The sequence below is a fragment of the Schistocerca serialis genome, chromosome 3 (genome assembly GCF_023864345.2).
Source record: "Schistocerca serialis cubense isolate TAMUIC-IGC-003099 chromosome 3, iqSchSeri2.2, whole genome shotgun sequence".
In the NCBI taxonomy this organism is placed as follows: Eukaryota; Metazoa; Arthropoda; class Insecta; order Orthoptera; family Acrididae; genus Schistocerca; species Schistocerca serialis.
The window spans coordinates 289254659-289267649 of NC_064640.1; positions in this window are offsets into that span (position 1 = coordinate 289254659).

The following is a 12991-nucleotide window of genomic DNA, read 5'->3' on the forward strand; positions in this document are numbered from 1 at the left end:
ACGCCGTGCAGGTGAGCGCCACAATCAGGACTGCATACGACCGAGGCACACAGGGCCAACACCCGGCATCATGGTGTGGGGAGCGATCTCCTACACTGGCCGTACACCACTGGTGATCGCCGAGGGGACACTGAATAGTGCACGGTACATCCAAACCGTCATCGAACCCATCGTTCTACCATTCCTAGACCGGCAAGGGAACTTGCTGTTCCAACAGGACAATGCACGTTCGCATGTATCCCGTGCCACCCAACGTGCTCTAGAAGGTGTAAGTCAACTACCCTGGCCAGCAAGATCTCCGGATCTGTCCCCCATTGAGCATGTTTGGGACTGGATGAAGCGTCGTCTCACGCGGTCTGCGCGTCCAGCACGAACGCTGGTCCAACTGAGGCGCCAGGTGGAAATGGCATGGCAAGCCGTTCCACAGGACTACATCCAGCATCTCTACGATCGTCTCCATGGGAGAATAGCAGCCTGCATTGCTGCGAAAGGTGGATATACACTGTACTACTGCCGACATTGTGCATGCTCTGTTGCCTGTGTCTATGTGCCTGTGGTTCTGTCAGTGTGATCATGTGATGTATCTGACCCCAGGAATGTGTCAATAAAGTTTCCCCTTCCTGGGACAATGAATTCACGGTGTTCTTATTTCAATTTCCAGGAGTGTATATGCTCTACATCCTCGGCGAAAATCGGATTTCGGAATTTAGTGAGCAGCCCCTTCCGTTTAGCGCGTCGTCTGTCTGCAAGTGTGTCCCACTTCAAACTTTCTATGACATTTGTAGCGCTCTCGCGATGGCTAAATGTACCAGTCACGAATCTTGCCGCTCATCTTTGGACCTTCTCAATCTCTTGAATCAGACGCAACTGGTAAGGGTACCCATACAGACGAACAACATTCTAAGACTGGACGAACTAACGTATTGTAAGCAATTTCCTTTGTTGAATGACTGCATCGCTGTAGGATTGTACCAATAAACTGCAATTTAGAGTTCACCTTGCCCGTTACTTGTGTAATCTGACCATTCCATTTGAGGTCATTTAGAATAGTCACACCCAGATACTTGACGGATGTTATCGCTTCCAAAGACTAGGCATTTATTTTGTACTCGTACATTAATGGGGATTTCGTCTCGTTATACGCAGTAGGCTACACTTACTAATATTGAGAGATAACTGTCAGTCATTATACCACGCATTTATTTTCTGCAAATCCTCATTGATTCGTTCACAACTTTCGTGTGATACTATTTTCCTGTAGACTACAGCATCATCGGCAGTCTAATGCCGCTGTCAATACCATCAACCAGATCGTTTATGTAAATCGTAAAAAGCAGTGGACCCATTACGTTGCCCTGGGGCACACCTGAAGTTACGCTTGTTTCTGCTGAAGTCACCCCATTCAGGACGACATACTTCTCTCTGTCTGTTAGAAAACTTTCTATCAAACCGCATATGTCAGGGGATAGACCGTAAGCGCACACTTTTTGGAGCAAGCGACAGTGCGGAACTGAGTCGAACGCATTCAGAAGTCGAGAAATATAATAGGGTGCGTGGTCATGCTGATACAAATAACAATCGTGTCCGAACTGTTCCTCTGCTGTACGCTGTACACAATGCTTGAAATGGGTTCATATCCCTCCGCATCCAGCGTTTTCTTAAGTGTAATAAGGTGACCGCATCCTAACCATAAAAACCATCCCCATATCGGAGAACAATCTCCTGCATACCTCATAGTTGGCACCAGACACGATGCATTCGCCAAACCCAAAGATTCCACCCGATTTCCACAGGGTGTACCGTGATTCATCACTCCAAACCACACGTTCCCAGTCAGCCACTGTCCAGTGGAGTCTCTCTTTACACCACCTCACGAGTCGCTCAGCTCTAACTACAGAAGTGTGTAGCCTCGACCATTGTACCCCACTCGTTTAATTCCCTATGCACCATCATTGTGCTAGCTGGACTTCTGGTAGCGCTTTGGAACTCACAAGTCACTCCTCCCACTGATTTCATGCGATTTATTACAACCATCCTCTGCAATGTTCGACGATCCCTGTGCGTTAGTTCATGAGACCTGTCCGGTGTTGGTTCAACTGTTGTTGTTACTTCGCTCACAATCACATTACCGACAGCTGACTTGGGCAGCTACACGTGGATGTAAACGTCAGTGATGGATTTGCTACTCGGGTGACATGTAATGACTGGTCCACGATCGAAGTCACTGAGCTCTCCTGAACGACCCCTTATGTACTGAAAACACAATATTCTCCACTTCATTTTGTATGGTCGGATCCACCTCTCATGACATCTAGTGGTCAATTCTGCATTACAAAGGGCTGTCCGGATACTTTTGATCAGATAGTGTATTACGATATTCTTGGAAGAAAAGAAACTAATCTCGAAGAATTAGCACATATTCACCAGAGACCACTTTTGAAAAGCACAGATGTTCTACTCATACACAATGTGTTGTAGATGCAAAGCAGCAGATAAATTACGTCTTCCTTCATTTCAGAAAACTGTTAGTCCCTATACTAAATCGTCGATTAATAACCAAGATAATACTATACGGAGTATCTTCGGAAATAAGTTATTGGCTAGAAGACTATTTGAGTAACTGAACTCAGTACGCTATACTGGATGGCGAATGTTCCACAGAAACGTAAAAAATGGTTCAAATGGCTCTGAGCACTATGGACTTAACATCTGAGGTCATCAGTCCCCTAGAACTTGGAACTACTTAAACCTAACCAACCTAAGGACATCACACACATCCATGCCCGAGGCAGGATTCGAACCTGCGACTGTAGCAGTCGTGCGGTTCCAGACTGAAGCGACTAGAACCGCTCGGCCACACCGGCCGGCCTAAGAAACATCACGAACGCCCTAAGGAAGCACAAAAGGACCTCTGATGTAAACAGTATACGTAAACGATTCGTCAGATAGGAACAGTAGCAATATAAGATGCCTCGCTCACGATGATCTTGTCTACAGGAAAGTATCGTTGTGGGATGATCGTTGGGAAATGGAGAGAGGCTTGACGAAAATTTACATTTTCTGAAATAAACTGGCAGGTTTCTTCAACATCTACATGGTTACTCTGCAATTTACACTTAAGTGCCTGGCAGAAGGTTCATCGAACCATTTTCATACTACTTCTCTACCATTCCACTCTCGAATGGCGCGTGGCAAAAAGGAACACCTAAATCTTTCCGTTCGAGCTCTGATTTCTCTTATTTTATTATGATGATCATTTCTTCCTACGAAGGTGGGTGTCAACAAAATATTTTCGCATTCGGAAGAGAAGGTTGGTGATTTAAATTTCGTAAATAGATCTCGCCGCAAAGAAAACCGCCTTTGTTTCATTGACTGCCACCCCAACTCGTTTATCATATCAGTGACACTCTCACCCCTATTGTGCGATAAAACGAAACGAGCTACCCTTCTTTGCACTTTTTCGATATCCTCCGTCAATCCTTCCTGGTAAGGATACCACACCGCGCAGCAATATTCCAGCAGAAGACGGACAAGTATAATGTAGGCTCTCTCTTTAGTGGGTTTGTCGCATCTTCTAAGTGTTTTGCCAACAAAGCGCAGTCTTTGTTTCGCCTTCCCCACAATATTATCTCTGTGGTCTTTCCAATTTAAGTTGCTCGTAATTGTAATTCCTAGGTATTTAGTCGAATTGACAGAACTCAGATTTGTGCGATTTCTCGTATACCCAAAATTTATCGGATTAATTTTAGTACCCATGTGGATGACCTCGCACTTTTCTTTGTTTAGTGCAAATTGCCACTTTTCGCACAATACAAAAATTCTCTCTATATCAATTTGTAGTTGAAATTGATCGTCTGATGATTTTACCAGACGGTAAATTACGGTGTCATTTGCAAATAATCTAAGGGGGCTGCTCAGATTATCACCTAGATTATGTAAATCAAGAATAGCAGAGGGCCTATGACACTACCTTGCGGAACGCCAGATATCACTTCTATTCTACTCGATGAATTACCGTCTATCACTACGAACTGTGACCTCTCTGAGAGGAAATCACGAATCCAGTCACACAACTGAGACGATACTCCATATGCACACAATTTGATTAATAGTCACTTGTGAAGAACGGGATCAAAAGCCTTCTGGAAATCTAGGAATATGGAATCGATCTGAGATCCCTTGTCGACAGCACTCATTACTTCATGTTGGTTATGTATCAATAAGTCATTTTCTTCAAGGTGAACCATAATGTTCGAGTACAGTATATGCTCCAAAATCCTACTGCAAATTGAGGTCGGTGATGTGGGTCTGTAATTCAATGGCTTACTCCTATTTCCTTTCTTGAGTATTGGTGTGACCTGTGATACTTTCCAGTCTTTAGGAACAGACCTTTCGTCAAGTGAGCGGTTGTATATGATTGCTAAGAAAGGCGCTATTCTGTCTGCATACTTTGAAAGGTACCTGATTGGTATTAACATCTGGACCGGAAGACTTGCCTTTCTTAAGTGATTTGAATTGTTCCGCAACACCTAATATATCTACTTTAAATGAGGTTAAATGCGAGATGATGCCTATAAGAAAGAGAAATAACCTAACTGTTGTCTCCGTAGTTCCACGAGAGGGTGATGAACACAATAACCATTAAGAATCGAATAAAATGTCACATATATTCACACTATTTACAGGATAAGGAATCTAACACATATCTTTTTATGACGAGATTCTCTGTTGCAGCAATGTCTCTGTTTCAAACTCTTTCTGGATGTTAAAACATACGTTCAATTGCTAGCTGATACAGGATTAGTAGCGTCGTGGAGCGTCGTCCTAGTCTCACTGCGAGTCGTCCGAGAACTGGGGCTGAGCTCGGTGTACGGCGTCTGCATTTACATGCAGTGTGTCGAAGCTATGGCGGCGTTTTATGGTAGCGCACGTAGCACCACTCGTAGGAAGACGGTGAGCCCTGGAGGAGGGATCGCGACTTGCGGTGGCGCGCCGGCGGTCTGTTTAAACGAATCTTCCACCGCGGAGATGTGAGCGACGCGAGGCGCGTCGTATGTGGTAGACAAAGACTCTAACATTAGCCGACTACAAGATTTGTGTAGAACGTCTGGAGCACGGAATACGTGTAGTAGGTAAGGCGAGTAGAAGACTTTGATTTTTTTGGAAAGGTTCTCGATTACTGCAAAGCATCTTCTGTGGAAATTTTGGTAGAGATCAGGAAAAAGACGACGTTGTTCTAAAAAAGTCACATTGGGTAGCGGGCCGGTGTGGCCGAGCGGTTCTAGGCGCTACAGTCTGGAGCCGCGCGATCGCTACGGTCGCAGGTTCGAATCCTGCCTCGGGCATGGATGTTTGTGATGTCCTTAGGTTAGTTAGGTTTAAGTAGTTCTAAGTTGTAGGGGACTTATGACCTCAGCAGTTGAGTCCCATAGTGCTCAGAGCCATTTGAACCATTTGAAGAGAATCAGTTGAGATGTGGTAGGTACCGACAGGAATGCGGAGCCATGTCGACTCCAGTGTCTTGACCCCTGCGATAGGTTTCTTGGTTGAGAAATCACGGCGCTTACAACCCGATCGAAGTTATCCCACAGATTCTCGAGTGGGTTTAAATCCGGGGAGTTTGGTGGCCAAGGAAATACGGTAAACTCATACCGGTGCTCTTTGAACCAGTCGCGTACACTGCGAGCTGTATGCACCGTAACGCTCCCTCCTCCGCCCCGGACCCTTCCGACGATTGTTGCAGGTGTTTACTTTCAGTCCGATGGAGCAAAAACCGTGATTTACGTGAAAAGTCTACCTATCGCCACTCAGTGGACATCCAGTTGCGATACTGACGTGCAAATTCCAGCCTTCATCGCCGATGAACCGTAGCCAGCAAAGGTGCATAAACTAGGCTCTTGCTGCGGAGTTCCATACTCAGCTACATTCGCTGAACAGTTATTGAGGAGACATACCCTATGTGATCAAAAGTATCTGTTCACCTCCAAAAACATACTTTTTTCATATTAGGTGCATTGTGCTGCCACCTACTGCCAGGTTCTCCATATCAGCGATCTCAGTAGTCATTAGACATCGTGAGAGAGCAGAATGGGGCGCTCCGCGGATCTTACGGACTTCCAACGTGGTCAGGTGATTGGGTACCACTTGAGTCATACGTCTGTACGCGAGATTTCCACATTCCTAAACAATCCTAGGGCCACTGTTTCCGATGTGGTAGTGAAGTGGAAACGTGAAGGGACACATACAGCACAAAAGCGTACCGGCCGACCTCGTCTGTTGACTGACAGAGACCACCGACCGTTCAAGAGGGTCGTAATGTGTAGTAGGCAGACATGGTCTAACGGCTGCTCATAAGCCACACATCACGCCGGTAAATGCCAAACGACGCCTCGCTTGGTGTAAGGAGCGTAAACATTGGACGACTGCTATATGGTGGCAGTTGACGCTAAATAACGAAAAGTGTGAGGTGATCCACATGAGCTCCGAAAGAAATCCGTTGGAATTCGATTACTCGATAAATAGTACAATTCTCAAGGCTGTCAATTCAACTAAGTATCTAGGTGTTAAAATGACGAACAACTTCAGTTGGAAAGACCACATAGATAATATTGTGGGGAAGGCGAGCCAAAGGTTGCGTTTCATTGGCAGGACACTTAGAAGATGCAACAAGTCCACTAAAGAGACAGCTTACACTACACTCGTTCGTCCTCTGTTAGAATATTGCTGCGCGGTGTGGGATCCTTACCAGGTGGGATTGACGGAGGACATCGAAAGGGTGCAAAAAAGGGCAGCTCGTTTTGTATTATCACGTAATAGGGGAGAGAGAGTGGCAGATATGATACGCGAGTTGGGATGGAAGTCATTAAAGCAAAGACGTTTTTCGTCGCGGCGAGATCTATTTACGAAATTTCAGTCACCAACTTTCTCTTCCGAATGCGAAAATATTTTGTTGAGCCCAACCTATATAGGTAGGAATGATCTTCAAAATAAAATAAGAGAAATCAGAGCTCGAACAGAAAGGTTTAGGTGTTCGTTTTTCTCGCGCGCTGTTCGGGAGTGGAATGGTAGAGAGATAGTATGATTGTGGTTCGATGAACCCTCTGCCAAGCACTTAAATGTGAATTGCAGAGTAGTCATGTAGATGTAGATGTAGAACAGTGGAAAAACGTTGTGTGGAGTGACGAACAACGGTACACAATGTGGTGATCCGATGTGAGGGTGTGGGTATGGCGAATGCCCGGTGAACGTCATTTGCCAGCGTGTGTAGTGCCGACAGTAAAATTCGGAGGCGGTAGTGTTATGGTGTGGTCGTGTTTTTCGTGGAAGGGTCTTGCACCCCTTGTTTTGCGTGGCACTATCACAGCACAGGTCTCATTGCTATTTTAAGCACCTTCTTGCTTCCCACTGCTGAAGAACAATTCGGGGATGGTGATTGCATCTTTCAACGCAATCGAGCACCTGTTCATAATGCACAGCCTGTGGCGGAGTGATTACACGACAATAACATCCCTGTGATGGACTGGCCTGCACAGAGTCCTGACCTGAATCGTACAGAACACCTTTGGGATGCTTTGGAACGCCGACTTCGTGCCAGGCCTCACCGACAGATATCGATACCTCTCCTCACTGCAGCACTCCGTGAAGAATGGGTTCCCATTCCCCAAGAAACCTTTCAGGACCTGACTGAACGTATGCCTGCGAGAGTGGAAGCTTTCATCAAGGTTAAGTGTGAGCTAACACCATATTGAATTCCAGCCTTACCGATTGAGGGCGCCATAAACTTTTAAGTCATTTGCAGCCAGGTGTCCGGATACTTTTGATCACATAATGTAGTTGATAGCCTTTGGTTCGTCTGGGCGGCCAGGTGCTCAACAGTTGCACGTTTATTCGCCCGTACACATCTACTCAGCCGTTGTTCATTCCTGATATTCATGGCCGGTGGTGCATCACAGTTGTTGTATTGTACATTACAAACTTTACACGAAAAAGATTTGTGAGATATGGAGAGTTAATTATCTTCAATGAACAGGATGAAGAAAATGTTTTCGACTGACTTGTATCTGCATGTGGAGATTCTACTGATGAGTCAGAGGAGGAAAAGGTAAAACTGTACAACCAAATGGACGAAATTGGTGGAATAGTTGTTGACAAATACACGATTATCGCTTCGTGGACTTACGAGCGCTCTGGGAAAGCTCGACAGAACTACCAAGTTACGACCCGGAACTTGCACTGTGAGCTTTATTTGTTGTAAGCTAGTCTGAAAATTTTTGCTTTAAAGCTTTTTCAATAGGCGGGTTCAGAAATTCAGACAGAGGTACAAAAATCACCAAAGGAAAATCACAAAATTTGTAACGGGAAGACAAACCACAACAGTAGGCAATATCCTATATGCTGCAGTAGATTTGAATCTATATTCGTGATTCCATACTGAACTTTGATTCCGACCTCGTCAGTAATACGGACTAAACAGATGCTGAAAACAGTCTTTCTGTTGATTATAATTAATTAAGGTAGAGATCTTCGTGTGTAGTTTTTTTGTTTATTCATTAATTTTTTATTTGTTTTTTAGGGTGCCAAAACTCTGACGACTAAATCATTGAAGGTGATGTTATTGCACAGTGCTCTATCCCCCTATCAGGAAAACTGTTGCCTCTGGTCTTCGTACGTCTACAACAGTCAACAGGTTCGTCTGGACCAATGGTTGAAAATCGGTCGACAAGTACCACAAAAAATACTGAACCATCACAGTCACTTCATAGAAGTCAGGAAAGTTGACTACAAAGTTGTTTAAAGCCTTTTTAATCACAGTTTTGAAACGATATGTAAAAAAGGAAAGATTTCTCTTATTTGCTTCTTGAGGTGGGAAAACCGATCCCGTTTTGTAGAAATACGTTTTTCAAAACTACAGGCGTCCGCCTACTTGCACTGTGCAAATAATACCACCAAAATGCACCCGTTAATACAGTTTTGTGATGCAGCCTTTTTATGATGTGCTCGATGCCTTGTAAATTATTGTTTTCCGTGTTTTTACGTCGATAATTAGTGTGGCTGTTGTGAGGCCATATCTTTGGTATGAAACGATGAACCTTGTCCAAATAAATAATTTTTTAATATTTGACCTGAAAATTTAATTTATAATGAATTTTTAGCCAAGCAGTCTTTATTAACAATCCTTTATAAAGGATCAGTTACTAAGTGTTTTCGTTTGCAATGAAACGTGGAATTTTGTGTGCGATATGTAATTAAAAATAATAAGATATGCATTTTGCATAAAATTTAGTATCAAATATGTGTTAACTGGCATATATTTTATGTATTTTATATTTAAATAACATAGGTATTCGAGCTTAAAGAAAAAAGTTCTGACCGAAGTGAGACTTGGAGTAGCGATTAGTGATCTCAAGGGCTACCAATTGAGCCGCGTGACATGTTGAATGGCTCTGAGCACTATGGGACTTAACATCTGAGGTCATCAGTCGCCTAGAACTTAGAACTAATTAAACCTAACTAACCTAAGGACATCACACACATCCATGCCCGAGGCAGGATTCGAACCTGCGTCCGTAGCGGTCACGCGGTTCCAGACTGAAGTGCCTTTAACCGCACGGCCACACCGGCCGGCGTGACATGTTGAAAATTGTCTTACATTTAGTAAATTAAAGTCGCTCGGACAACTTCAAAGTCGATTTTCTCGAGAGAGTTTTTGAGTACCATCGAACTGCTTTGGGCCATTCATACATGAGCTCTGAACTTCACGTACTATAAATAAAAAATTAATAAAACTCGATCGTCATGTGGTCCACTTGTTAGATCTCTTGAGTTCCTTAAATTGTTTGTGGGAGAAGAAACGCAGTTATTAAAATACGTAAACCGAAGGGGCTGCTGACTCGCATTGAATACTAAACACGGGCTCCTTAAACAATCAATTCGTTGTCGACATCCAAGCAACAGTTTCAGTGACAGAAAGACTGTACACGGTGAGTACGTAGGCCTATTAATCGAGTGTTCAGGAAAACTGGAACCCAGGAAACCTGTTACCTCAGTCACGTAAATTATTGTATCAATCCTCACAAAGGCGAGAAGAAGTGCGTATGTGGGAGAGAGAAGTAAGCTTTCTGCGAAACGTGCCCTGCTCCTGCCAAGAGCCTTTGGATCCATGAAGTTTAATGCTTCCTGCCACTCAGTTTCTTTGCAACACTCACAGCAAATTCAGCTATTTTATCGCTCCTTTATCTTTACATTCGCTCTGTAGTGCTGCATATTCAAGGATACCACTACTGACATCTGCGTTATTATTCCACGAAATTTCATTTTGGCTGTTTCGAAGAACGGTTTTCAAGGTAAAGGTTGTAAACGTGGTTCCTGGCGCCGTGTTTTGAGGAGTTCATTTCTCTGCTTGACTTGAAAGGAATAATGCTTTTGTCTGGTGGCGGTCTGTGCTGATATAGCGATTGTACTATGATGAAAGAACTGGGTGAGATAATTTTAAGTATTTTGCGTGGTAAAGCTTAGGCGAAGTGGTTGGTTTATCTCGGGAGAGCTTAACAAATTTCTGCGCAGTTTACTCGCTATTACTAAGGGTTAAGACGTGCAGTAGTATTCTTCCGTGTGGCAAAATGGAAACTCCTAGGTTGCTCGGATTTGATTTAATGGAAACCGATTATAGTGACGAAGCTTATATTTTCAGTCCTCATTGTTGTACACTCGAAGTTATCATCGTCTCCTGGATTATGAAAGAATTATTGCTCTGTTTAAAGTCGTGTACTGAGAACATAATATTCCTATCGTTGGTTGTGAAATTGTGTTTATATCTGCTGCTTGTAAACCAATTCATTTCTTTTGGTAACAATACACGGGGTGGTCAGAAATAGTTTAAAAAGTTTGCAAGTGTGTTGAATGCTAGGTTGTGCTAAGAAATAATTGTTAAGGAAAAAAGTTGAATACGTTGCGCCGTTCCCAAGTTAATTAGCATCGAAGTTAACCTATCCGCCGATGGGCGCGCAAATTCAAGCGGCCCGCCAGAGACGGCACCAAACATGTTCTGCGTTTGATTTCCTAAAACCGAATAAGAGAGCGACACAAAAAGTGGACATGGGACAGTAGGAAGGATCTAACCCGAGCCAAAGATTGAACAGTCTCTTGTAGTATCATCTACGCTATGAGAACATCTGACTCAACGTTATCTGGCGGGGCGCTTGATTAGTGTGCGCGACGGCCTGATCGGTTACCTCAGTTGCTAATTAACCCGGAAACGGCGCAACGTATCGATTTTTTTTTCAACAGTTATTTCTCAGGACAACCTACCCTGCAACAGCCTTACAAGCTTTTAATACTGTTTCTGACCTGCATGATAATGAGCTATGTTGCATCGCCGCCATATTGTTGTAACGTGTTGACTCTAATCAAGACAGTGAATACTTCGATGTATTGGAGGCCATGTACTGAGTTGCAGTGTGTCCGCAGCTCGTGGTCGTGCGGTAGCGTTCTCGCTTCCCGCGCCCGGGTTCCCAGGTTTGATTCCCGGCGGGGTCAGGGATTTTCTCTGCCTCGCGATGACTGGGTGTTGTGTGATGTCCTTAGGTTAGTTAGGTTTAAGTAGTTCTAAGTTCTAGGGGACTGATGACCATAGATGTTGAGTCCCATAGTGCTCAGAGCCATTTGAACTATTTTGAGTTGCAGTGGCAAAACATTAGCAGTAAGTAATTTCTCTTTGCATACTATTGGATCACAGATGCTGGAAGGTAGGTCGACGAGTGCTGATGAAACGATCGCCGCTTGCTAAAAGTGCTGCCCAGTGGTCTCGCACGCTACTGTCATATTACATTGAAACCATGTTTGCAATATATGTGCTGATTTTGATGCTTCTATTACTCTTTTGTTCTTAAAGTTAATTACTGCGAAGGTAGGGAAACAGCCTCATGAGCAATGCAGGACACTATAAGCAGAAAGTAAACACTTAGTCAGTTTTTAATCACTTTCTTGTGACATTAATCATTGTTCAGCCTTCAAATGGTAGGTATGTGTGTGTGTGTGTGTGTGTGTGTGTGTGTGTGTGTGTGTGTGTGTGTGTGTGAGAGAGAGAGAGAGAGAGAGAGAGAGAGAGAGCGTGTGTGTGTTTGTGTTTGCGTGTGTGTGTGTGTGTGTGTGTGTGTGTGTGTGTGTGTGTGTGTGACTATTTCTATTAAATGTTTTGGGTCGGATTGCGTTTCCAAATTATTTTCTGGGGCATAAAAATTCATGTTTACTGGAAAGAATAGAAGTTCGCAGTTCATCTACCGCTGCTTACGAGAGTAATCCATTTCTTTTTACACACAACTTGCAAATGGTTTGGTTAAAATATTTAAAACAACATATTTGCAAATATCCAATTGGAGAGTGACCCACTCTGTCCTGTTCGCACTACTTACATCCGCTCACAGATACGGACAAAAGCATAAAAATTCAGTTAAAGTCATTTAATAAAACTCATTATTCTGATACACAGATAATAAAATAACTGTAGGGGAGAATGGTGTCCTTTGGAATACTTTGCAGACTTTCGCCTATAAACCTATAATAGATGTGTAATACTATGGTGTGCACCGAGCGGGGTAGCGCAGTTGTTAGCACACTGGACTCGCATTTGGGAGGACGACGGTTGAAACCCACGTCCGGCCATCTTGATGTAGGTTTTCTATGATTTTCCTAAATCGCTTAAGGTAAATTCCGGGATGGTTCCTTCGAAAGGATACGGCCGCTTTCCTTCTCCATCCTTCCCTAATCTGAGCATGTGCTCCGTCTCTAATGACCTCGTTGTCGACGGGAAGTTAAACACTAATCTCCCCCTCCTCAACACAATCGTGTGTAAAACGTAAGGACGAAAGTAACTTTGCGTGATATTGTTGTTGTTGTTGTGGTCTTCAGTCCAGAGACTGGTTTGATGCAGCTCTCCATGCTACTCTATCCTGTGCAAGCTTCTTCATCTCCCAGTACCTACTGCAACCTACAT